Genomic DNA, 11,185 nt, shown 5'->3' with positions numbered 1-11,185 from the left:
TGAGACCTAATTAGTGAGATTATTTAGAGGTGATCACATCTTTGGATTGGCCTAAACATTGCTAATCCACTTATCAAATCTCCATCCCTAAACTCCTCACTATTTAGAAGTAATTAGAGGGCAAAGAAGAGGGTTAAAATGTGATTAACAGTGGAATTAAGAAAATCAATCATTAGTTAAGTTAGAGTGTCTCTAAAATAATCAAAATCTACTAATTTAGAGGTAACTTCTAACTTTAGTCTTTTCCCACCTACCTTGCATTAATGAGGGGATCTTAGTTGTCTCTTGCTCACTTCCCTTTAAATTTCAAATTCAAATTTAAATTTCAAACTTGCCATGGCCATTTAAACCTAAGATTTTTTTTTAAATTACCATGGTCGTACCTTCCTAAGCGTACGGCCGTACCAACCTTAACCTAAGCATAAGGACGTATCGTCCCGAATTTATTTTAAAAAAATTACCACGACCGTACCTTTCTAAGTATACGGCCGTACCAACATTAGCCATAGGCGTATCAATCTAAGTGTACGCATGTACCAACCTAAGTGTACATCCGTATCGTCTCGATAAAAAAAAAATATTATTATTATTTTTTGCCACAACCGTACCTTCCTAAGCGTATACGACGGTACGAACCTTAGCCATGGGCGTACCAAACTAAGCGTACGCTCGTATCAACCTAAGTATACAGACATACTATCCTGAAAACAAGTAAAAAAGAAAAAAAAAACCACGACCATACCTTCCTAAGCGTATGGCCGTACCAACCTTAACCATAGGGGTACCAAGCTAAGCGTACGCCCGTACCAACCTAAGCATATGGATGTACTGTCCCTTTAAAAAAAGATTTTTTTAAATAAAAATCTTTAGAGGTCCTTATGGTCTACCTCCATGACTCACTAGGGTCATTTTATACATATAAAACGCCTTAAAAGACCATTTTAACCTTAAGGGTGCATTCACGCGTGAGGCAAAAGAGAGCCAAAACTCCTATTTCAAGACCGCGCGTGCATCGTTGAAGCTTTTCTAAGCTTCCCCCCGCACACCGTGGACACCTTTCGGTCATGGTGATTACATGCCCCCAGTGCCTCCATTCCATTCGGCGCGGCACCCCGACCCCCATTGCACATTCACATGTGGTCGCCACGCCACACACCTTTGGTCATGAGGTCGAAACGATTTTTGAAGAGTTCACATCTAGTGGGGCCTCTCCATACATGCACTCCAACATGGATAGATGCCCCGAGCACACTCACATACCTTCTTCTCTATCCACGGATCTATTCCCACCCCCCACCCTTGCACCCCCTCACAACTTGACATTCCGAGCTTAGCACAAGCTCTGGGAAGAGGAGTGTCACAACACTTGCGCCACAAACATCACATACAAAACCTATATGATCGGAAAAAAATTTTAAACTTCTGTCGAAATTCCACGAAGTTGGAGACCCTGTATTCCACATCGAGGTCTTTAACCAAATCTGTCAGGCATTTGAAATTTTCGACAATGCAACCCAAGTCCATCTCCTCGGACTCAGTCTTGAAGGCAAGGCAGTGCAACGGTTCCAATCCTTGGACCCTCGGCATAAATGCACTTTCAAAGCAGTGAGAGAGGCCTTCATTCTTGGCTTTGCACCCTACGGGCCCAAATGGAACCCCATCATCCAACTGTTTCAATTGGAACAAAAACTCGAGGAAATATTACGCGACTACATCGCACACATTAAGTACCTTGATTCGTGCTGTGAAGAGAGGGAAAAATTGAGTGACAAGCACTTAATGGACTGTTTCCTCTTGGGCTTGCACAATCCAAGGCTACACGACCACATGTTGGTCAAGGAGCCCTCCACCTTTGATCAGGCCTCCTGCAAATGGGCGATCTTTCTCGATGACAACATGCGAGAAAGTTATTCCACGCAATTGGCCATCGCACCAATGACAACCCAACAATCATTTGTAACATTACCTTCCTCTCCTCCCAGGCCCCAAGCCTTACTGGTGATACCACCCCAAACTAATTACTCAAACAAAGTGCCACTACGACCTTCTCCAATGCCAATCTTTTCATTCCAACCGTTACCTCTCTAGGAAAACCCTATTGCTCATGGAAAGATTTAGACCACGTCCATTGCTAAACCTGTGGAGCCCATGTGCTCCGCCATCCCTGAGGCACCCCTAACATCATCTCCCTTTGCCAGTGTCTCACATGGACCCTAAACCATTTGTGTACACTATAGGTGTACCCGCAAGGAAACCACCTCTTCTATGTTTCCTCTATGCCAAGGACCCCATAGAGTGGTTGAACATGTGCCATTGACACCACAACGTCGTGGGCTGTGGAATTGACCATTACATCAAAGATTCCCCCTTGCAATAAGTTTCTCACTCCACCGTCGAAAGGCATGCCATCCCTTAATGTGTGGAGAGTTTAACATGTGAAGATATCCACTATCCCATTGAATGTCGTCACACGGTTGCAGGGAAAGCTAAAGAAGGCCACATCTCAAAAGAAACAACACTCTAAGAACATTGACCACAGAGAAGATCGGGTTAGCATCCACACTAGCTCAACAAAGACCACATCCTCCTCCTCCGGGAGTGATGATCATGCCGAACTGCCACTCCCCCATGCAACCCCCCCAAAAACTCACCAAACGGCAAAAACGACTGGCCACATATCCTAGTGCCATCCTTGAGAAGCAACGTCTTCAAGAGGCCCAAGCATGGGTAGACCACTACCAGCTCAACTAGAATCGCCACCTATTTTTGTAACCTTTGACCCAGTACTTGAGTGTGCGCCGTCCCCCATAGAACTTGAACTTCCGCACCAAGTAAGGCCGGAGCCCCCGCAAACGCTCAAGGCGCCGAGGAAGATCCATTTGCCAACATGACGTTGACAAATGAAGATTTTTTCCCACATGCCCAAAAATCCTCCAGTGCCTATTCCAATGGTAGCCAAGCCCAAATCCCATGTTCACATCGAACAACTCGATGCGAACAGTGACACAGAGTCCGACAGCGACTCACGAGATTCGCACACCAAATTTGTTGAGGTATTTTATCCTGCTACAGCAACCGAATCTCGACCTCCACACCCGCCGTCAAATAATAAGGACCAAATTGCACTTCCATATACTATTGTTGGTCCACCTTATGATCAAGGCCCGGCCCGTGAGGAAGTTCCTCATCAATGTGACATGGCCGGCCTCTCAGCCTTCCTTTCCTCCCCATCCAAATGCCCTTTGGCACCTTGTTAAAAGGTAGTCCAAATTTATGGAATGACCTTCGGGGGATTGGATGGAACGGAAACTACAAGATTCTTTGGAGGAGGGAGCTAACTCAAATTCCTTGGATGAATTTGAGCCCCATCATCCAGACTTACTCCATCACCACAACCCAGAACCCAAAGGTGCACCAACAATTTGCATAAATTCGCTAGGCACCTACTTTGAAGGTGATGACACTAACGTAGCCTTGCCCATTTCCTATAATGGACATGTGGTCAAAGGCATCGAGGATGGAGGTGTTGGCGTAAGCATCCTTGCAAGAACATGCTGGGAAATCTAGGGCTAACCATGCCTTTATCCCACCACATTGGTGATCAATCCTGCGGCGGATGGAAAATCTGTAAAACCCCTGGGCCTAGTGCATGACCTCAAGGTAAAAGTCTGGAACATGACATTCCACCTCACATTTATAGTCATGGACTTTCGTAATGCTTCATATGACAGCATCTTGGGTAGATCCTTCATGTGACAAACACAACTGATCCATGACTAGGACACACATCATGTCTACCTTTGCAAAGGGTGGTCTCAAACGCTCAAAGTCAATTTATATACCTGGCACTCACGTCCCATGGCCAAAGCTCCCTTTGTCGAAGACTCTGTGACCACCGCAAGGAGAAATGATCTCTATGTTTGCGATGCTTGTCATCAAGCCCTTGATGATGCATGGGTGCCATGCATGGTCGCTTTTGTCAATAGTGACGAAGTGGACCACGACTGGCTGAAAATCCTTGCTACACTTGTTGACACCCTCCTAGATCATAAATGCAACACACAATTCGTGCTCCCAAATGGTCAGATTGTTCATGAACCATACAAATCAATTGCCTCACTTAACACCCTGAGTGTAAGCGTAGCTTCACAACTTGAAACAACCACCCTTAGGGTCTAGATAGATTTCCCCTTTGGCAAAAATATGCAATGAAAACGTGCCTTCTTGTCTCCCATAGCTAACCACAATCTTTTGCCATGGGAAACATGGGTATCTCTGGGTAAACCATCTCTTAAGACTGCCCATGGGAAACATGGGTATCTCTGGGTAAACCATCTCTTAAGACTGTCCATGCCAAAATTCAATTGCCGGGTGGACAACGCATACAAAGCCTTGTCTTTTACACAAACTGTACATACTGTATCTAGCCACTTGGCTTGTAAGTTTTATGTGGTTCCAATAGGTGCGACAAAAGAGACAGTCATCCTTAGAAGAAGTTGGGTCCAGAATGCTACAAGTACAATCAACTCCGCTAACAACACAGCCACCCTCAAGCTTCCCTAGGGCAAGGTAACAATGATCCTCTCGGACGGGGAGTGCATCGAATCCGATCCTCTGTCCTCACCAACTGCTTCCACCCAGGGTACTCTTGTTAGTAGTCATCTCCTATCTCTGTACATTACACCAGGGCCTCTATTGTGGGTGTTCCTGCCCAGTTTTGGTGTTCCCCCATTTTTTTCACTTTCCATGTATTTTTTTCATTTTTTGCTAGATGTGGGAGGCTGTTTTTTGCCTGTTGGCTGTATAAGTTCTGGCCCGACTACACTATGCTACCCAACCTAACCTGTAGTAGTAGTGGCCGATTGATTTTTCTTCCTCACTTTCCATGTATTTTTTCCATTTTTTTCTAAATGTGGGAGGCTGTTTTTTGCTTGTCGACTGTATCAGTTCTGGCCGACTACACTGTGCTACCTGACCTGACCTGCAGTAGTTGGCTGACTGATTTTTCACCTGGCTGACTGGCTTATTGCTTGGCTGGTCATGACCATTTGGCTGCTGTCAGCTTGTTTTGGGCTGGCCGACCCCCAGTAGCTTGGGGCCCTATAAAATGGCCCCTTCCCCCCCACTTGTCATGGTACCATTCTCAGATTTTTCTAGTGTATATATAGAGTTTATACAACTTCTCTTTCACTCTCTCATCTGCATTTTTCTCTCTACAATAGTTGTCTTCATTTTTGCTGTGCATTCTAACATGGTATTAGAGTCCCAGGTGGCTTGAAGCTTGGAGACAATGGGATCTCGAGGGTTTGCTGATTTGAGGTACTGATTGGAGATTGCTTGGGCTGTTCTCAAGACTTGGAGATCGGGTAGATGATGGCCATCATCGTTAGACAGCCACCTTGCATATTATTTGCAGCCTCCTCTTCTTATTTTTTCCCACCTACCCTCCCTTCACAAGACCTTGTGTGAACCCTTGAGATGGTAGACTTGCTTGAGATGGCTGAGAATCATGTGAAGATCCCTACACTCCCCACATTCCCGGTGTTTCGGTAGTTGGATGGGAACAACTATGGCATATCAAAGGTAATGATGGAGTCCGTCTTGGAGTCTTATGACTTGGCTGATTTCATTGTAGTTGGTGTTCCATGGCTGGAGTTGGAAGACGAGGAGTTACCCTCTACACGGAAAGAATGGGAGGCTCAGGCAGCACAGCTATGGGATCGTGCCAATGCCCGTGTGCATTCTTTCATCTTCCTTAATTGCACACCATAGGTGATTAATCATATAAAGAATATAACGTGGTCAAAGGGACTTGGCAGCATTTGGCTTCTCTGTATATAACAGGGTATCACCCATGAAGCGGATCTCCGTGGAAGTGTAGATGTGGGTGATGAATCCTGCCAAGTCTTTGACGATGCAGGAGCACATCAACACGTTGCAGGCTCTTCAGTAGGAGGTTATTCAGGCTAGGAAGGAGATATCTTTAGAGGACATGGCCATCACGTTGTTGTTTTATTTTCCCTCTCATTACTCAGCATTTTACTCCTCTTTGATTTTACCAATGGCAGGCTCAGCACCATCACATGGGAAGAGCTTGTGCTACCTATGGTCTTGGACTAGGAAGAGCGTTTAACAAACCCTCCACCACAGGGTAAAGGTTCTAAGGCCTTAACTGGCCAGCCGATTGAAAGGTCGTAACAACAACAATAATAAGGGAAAAGTAAAGTCTTCATCGGAGAAGTCTTTTGAGAAGAAGCCTGATTTAGACCATGAGAAACTGAAGGCTGTTGAGGAGACCTGTAAACGATTGTGGCCACTATTGGAGAAAGTGTCCCAAGAGGAATACTGGGAAGAGTGCTGATTCTTTAGCTTCAGTTGCAACAAAGACTCTAGCCTTTGTGCACTTGGAGATTTTGGACACAGATGCTTTATCTTCTTTGAGCGAGGAGGCAATTGGCTTCACCACCAGGGATATTCGGGAGTGGATTCTTGATAGTGGTGCTTCGAGGCACATGACTCCTTCCCGCGTGAGTTCTTACAGGATCTTAAATGATAGTCCATTTTGACTGGCAACAATTCCAGTATACCGATTCATAGAGTGAGGGCATGATGGAGATCATTCCCGATGACAGAGGGGGGAAGCATTCCTCTCGCGTACTTTATGTCCCTGCACTTAGTTTTCATCTATTGTCAGTGTATGAGGTTTGCAAGATTGGCTTCTGGGTGGAGTTGAGGACCATTTTGTTGCTCTACGGGATAGAGAAACAAGCCAGGTTGTATGGGAAGGCAGAGTGGAGAACCGTATCTACAAACTCTCAGCACTCTCCTCTCTCTGACAGACACTCAGATCGGTGAATTGTGGCACTTCTGTTTTGGCCACTTGAATGTGGATGTGCTGCGGTGGTGAGCTTTCCGGGATCAAATGGTGGATGGCTTGCCAGATGTTGGTAGTAGGCAGGGATGCTGTAGTTCTTGCATTCGTGGTAAGCAGCACACGGAATCTTTTTCGAAGTAGGCTTCTAGGCGGGCTTCAAAACCTTAGGAGTTGGTACACTTGTGTGGACCTATTCAAACCCCATCCTTGGGAGGTTCTTTGTATTTTATGCTGCTCATTGATGATTGTAGTAGATTCACATGGGTTTATTTCCTTTCCCAGAAGGACCAAGCTTTTGCTTAGTTCAAGGAGTGGCATGTGATGGTGGAGAAATATTCTGGCTTGCAGACAAAGACTCCTCGAGCTGAAAAAGGATTTCTTACAATGCATTTGTGCGGTTTTGTGTGGAACTTGGCATCAAGCGGGAAGTGGGGCTGATACATGTTCGCCTTCAGAGAATGGAGTAGTTGAGTGAAAGAACCGGACTGTAGTGGAGATGATGAGGGACGATGTTGGAGAATTGTGATCTTCCTTGTCCACTTTGGGGAGAGGATGTGGCTATACGGTTGTCCATATCCTCAACCGATCTCCGATGACTTGAGTACCAAAGATGACTCCCTTTGAGGCATATTTTGGTAGGAAACCAAATGTCTCCCATTTTCGTGTGTTTGGGAGGGAGTGATGCCTATGTTCACATTCCAAAGAAGCAGAGGGGGAAGTTTGACTCAAAGTCCTAGAAGCTTGTATTTATGGGATATAACTCTCTTTCCAAAGGATACAGGTTGTATGACCCAAAGTGGAACGACATTGTTGTCGTTAGCAGATATGTTTTTGATGAGCATGTTCCAGCTTCCACTATTGATGAGCCGCCACTTCTTGGAGACCCAAATGAGTCTGAGGATGATTCTCAGTCTATTGGTCTAGCTAGCCAACCTCAGTCAATTGTAGAGGTTGAGCCCACAGGTGGAGGTAAGCCCCCGAACAGTAGGAGGCTCCGCATTCTATTCGAGTACCCAAGTGGTTGTTAGACACCCTTCGGGAGAGTTAGGTGTTACGGAGCTTCCCTCTGAGTGGACCACAGAGGATGGACCTCAAAGATCACAACAGAGTTTGTGACAAAAGTCATTCAGCGGAGCTCTTAGAGGTAAAATATGTTTTGATGTCTCGTATCATTTTGGGACAAAGAGCCCATTGCTGTGAAGGAAGCCCTTTCTCAGGATACTTGGAGGAAAGCCACGCAAGTGGAACTAGATGCCATAAGAATAAAACTTGGGAGTCCAAAACGGTCAGTAGTCCATTGGTGTCAAGTGGGTCTTTAAGACCAAGTATACGTCAGATGGGTCGGTGGACAAACACAAACTAGACTTGTGGCTAAGGGTTATGCTCAACGGCTTGGCATCGACTATGAGGATACCTTTGCACCAACAATGAGGATGACCACGATTCAGACTATTCTTTCCCTTGCCTCTTTTCAGCGGTGGCTCGTATATCAGATGGATGTCAAATCCGCGTTCCTTAATGGTGAATTGCAAGAGGAGGTATACGTTGAGCAGCCTCCAGACTTTGAGGTTCCAGGATCAAAGGGTATGGTTAATAGGTTGCAGAAGGCCTTGTATGGTCTTAAGCAGGCTCCCAAGGCTTGGAATCAGAAGATTGATTCCTTCTTTCTACAGATTGGATTTCAGAGATCGGTTGTAGATCGTAACTTGTATCTCTTTCGGGAATGTGATTTGGTCACGTTGATCATGCTTTATGTGGATGAACTCATTCTCACGGGCGGTCATGTGGAGCACCTACTAGTGATGAAGGCTGCTTTGTCAAAGGAGTTTGAGATGACCGACTTAGGTTTACTTCACTTCTTCTTGGGATTGGAGATCTAGGAGACCCAAAGATTTGGCAGACCGAGAGGGGCTTCTTTGTCTCTTAATAGCGGTATGTATATGAGTTTCTTGAGGCCTTTGGGATGGATAATTGCAAGCTTATTACGTCACCGATGGACCCAAACATGAAGCTTACAGTGAATGATCCTTGTGAGCCAGTTGATGCCTCTATCGAAAGATGGTTGGTTCATTGATCTGGTTTTGCTGATGAACACCAGATTGGACTTGAGCTTTCCTATGGGGCTCTTGAGCTCGTTCATGCAGATGCCTTTGAAGTCTCATTGGGATGCAAGATTGCGGATCTTGTGCTATCTGTAGGGTACGGAAGATATTGGACTCTTCTATGACATTGGAGGGGAAACAGTAGTACTCCTTTTTTATTTTTTGGTGTTGTTTCCTTTTTGTCATTTTTGTGGCGAGACACCCTCCATAGAGGAGTCAGAGTACTGGAATGAGTAGACTAATAACACAATACTTAATGACCAGTATCCATGTGATAGGTAGTATGATGAAGGAGGGGTTAGTAAAACAATGGTGTTAGTAAGTAAGTGATGAGGGGGGAGTTTCAGAGGGACAAGGAGGCAACGTGCATTGAACTTCTTGCACTCCAAGATGATGTATGGCGATGGCAATGTTCATAAAGCTCTAGCATCTTTGTCAAGACACCGTGATGGGTATCTTGGCTCCTGTGGATATTGAATTATGGGGTTGTGGTGTTCTCTCTTTTTCTTTTTGTGGGTTGTCTTCTTCTGTCATTGGAGCTCTAGGATCCTATGTTGATAGGAGTGGTAGTTGATGGTGAAGGATCCATAGGTGTTGAGTTGAAGAAGAAGCCATGGGTAGGATGGATTAGGCATGAAGCTCAGTTATTCAGGTGAAGCAGGGGTGATTAAGGTAATCCAGGTGATCGATCATACCATTGACTAGACTTGTGCCCACCATGGTCCCCCCATCCAGAGATGTACATGGATGGCTTTGATGATGAAGCTTCGTGCCAGTGTGTGCACATAGGACGAAGCCTTGTGTGAGAATTGCAGGTGTTGTACATGGGCGAGGGCAAAGGGTGTGCCCATGGTCCTAATCACCTAGAGACTCTCTTTTTTTTTTCTCCTTTTTTTTAAACGTGCTTATTGGTTAGCACCCCTAAAGAGGGTTTTGTACTGAGTGGCTAATCACCTAGAGACTCTCTTTTTTTTTTCTCCTTTTTTTTACACGTGTTTATTGGTTAGCACCCCTAAAGAGGGTTTTGTACTAAGTGGCCCATTTGGTGAGATTTGTGAGCTTACCTTTGAGTGTATATTTTAGTGGTTGGATAAGCTCTACCATTTATAGCGCTGCCACTTGGGTCGATAGCGAAGTTAAGGGGCAGGGTGGAGCTTCGTGGATGTGGCTCCGGTTCGAGAAAAGGGCTAGGAAAATTGAGCTTTGGAGTGCCCATGGGTTGGGTGTGGGCAAGTTTGTAGGATTTTTTTGAGGAGGAGGGGACGTGCTTGCCCATTAATCACCAAACCATCTTCGTCGATTGGATAGGTACTAGCTTGGCTAGTATGGTTTGGGTGAACTACTGAGAGTTTTTCCACGGGAGCCAAATGATGGAGTTTCCATCATGGAAGCCTTGGGCTTCTAAGAGACATGTGGGCACCCATCTTTGCCGAGAGTGATGAAGGTCTGTGGTTGTCCCAAACCATCTTCGTCGATTGGATAGGTACTAGCTTGGCTAGTATGGTTTGGGTGAACTACTGAGAGTTTTTCCACGGGAGCCAAATGATGGAGTTTCCATCATGGAAGCCTTGGGCTTCTAAGAGACGTGTGGGCACCCATCTTTGCCGAGCGTGATGAAGGTCTGTGGTTGTCAAGGCTTCTTGGTTTTTGTTCTATGAGGTTTTGAGCTAGGTGTAGGTTGTCTCGACACTGAGGAAAAGCTTTTGATGGTGGCTTGGAGAGCCACAGGTGTGTGTTGCCTTCATGGAAGCCTTAAGCTATCAGCACGTTGGTTCACTGTGCTTGGGGTTGCCTTACCCGTGGCTATGGGACTTTTTGTCGCGGTTTCCTAGGGAGTTGCTATGGGGGGTGAGCATAGGTGGCATGCTTGGGTAGCCAGAGGTGGTTGACATCATAGTAGCCTTGCGCTTATAACAAGAATTTGGGGATGAGCCAGAGGTGGTTGACATCATAGTAGCCTTGCGCTTATAACAGGAATTTGGGGATGAGCCAATGTTGAAGCTTCGGCTTAGGGTTGGTTTTTGTTGACTTAGTTGGCTTCTTGCGCTTGGGTGGTGGAGATGGCCATTTGGGGATCCATAGTTCTTTGTAGCCATCGTAGAATCTCTGAGCGGCAAGAAGATTCTTGGGCACCCACCATTGATTTTCATGATAAAGATATAAGTTTGGGGTGCTTGCTAAGTGGGTGTTCAAGGATGTAGAGTTGAGG

Source organism: Cibotium barometz, chromosome 38 (genome assembly GCF_041138505.1).
Source record: "Cibotium barometz isolate CiBa-2024 chromosome 38, ASM4113850v1, whole genome shotgun sequence".
Taxonomy (NCBI): domain Eukaryota; kingdom Viridiplantae; phylum Streptophyta; class Polypodiopsida; order Cyatheales; family Cibotiaceae; genus Cibotium; species Cibotium barometz.
This window is presented reverse-complemented; position numbering follows the sequence as displayed.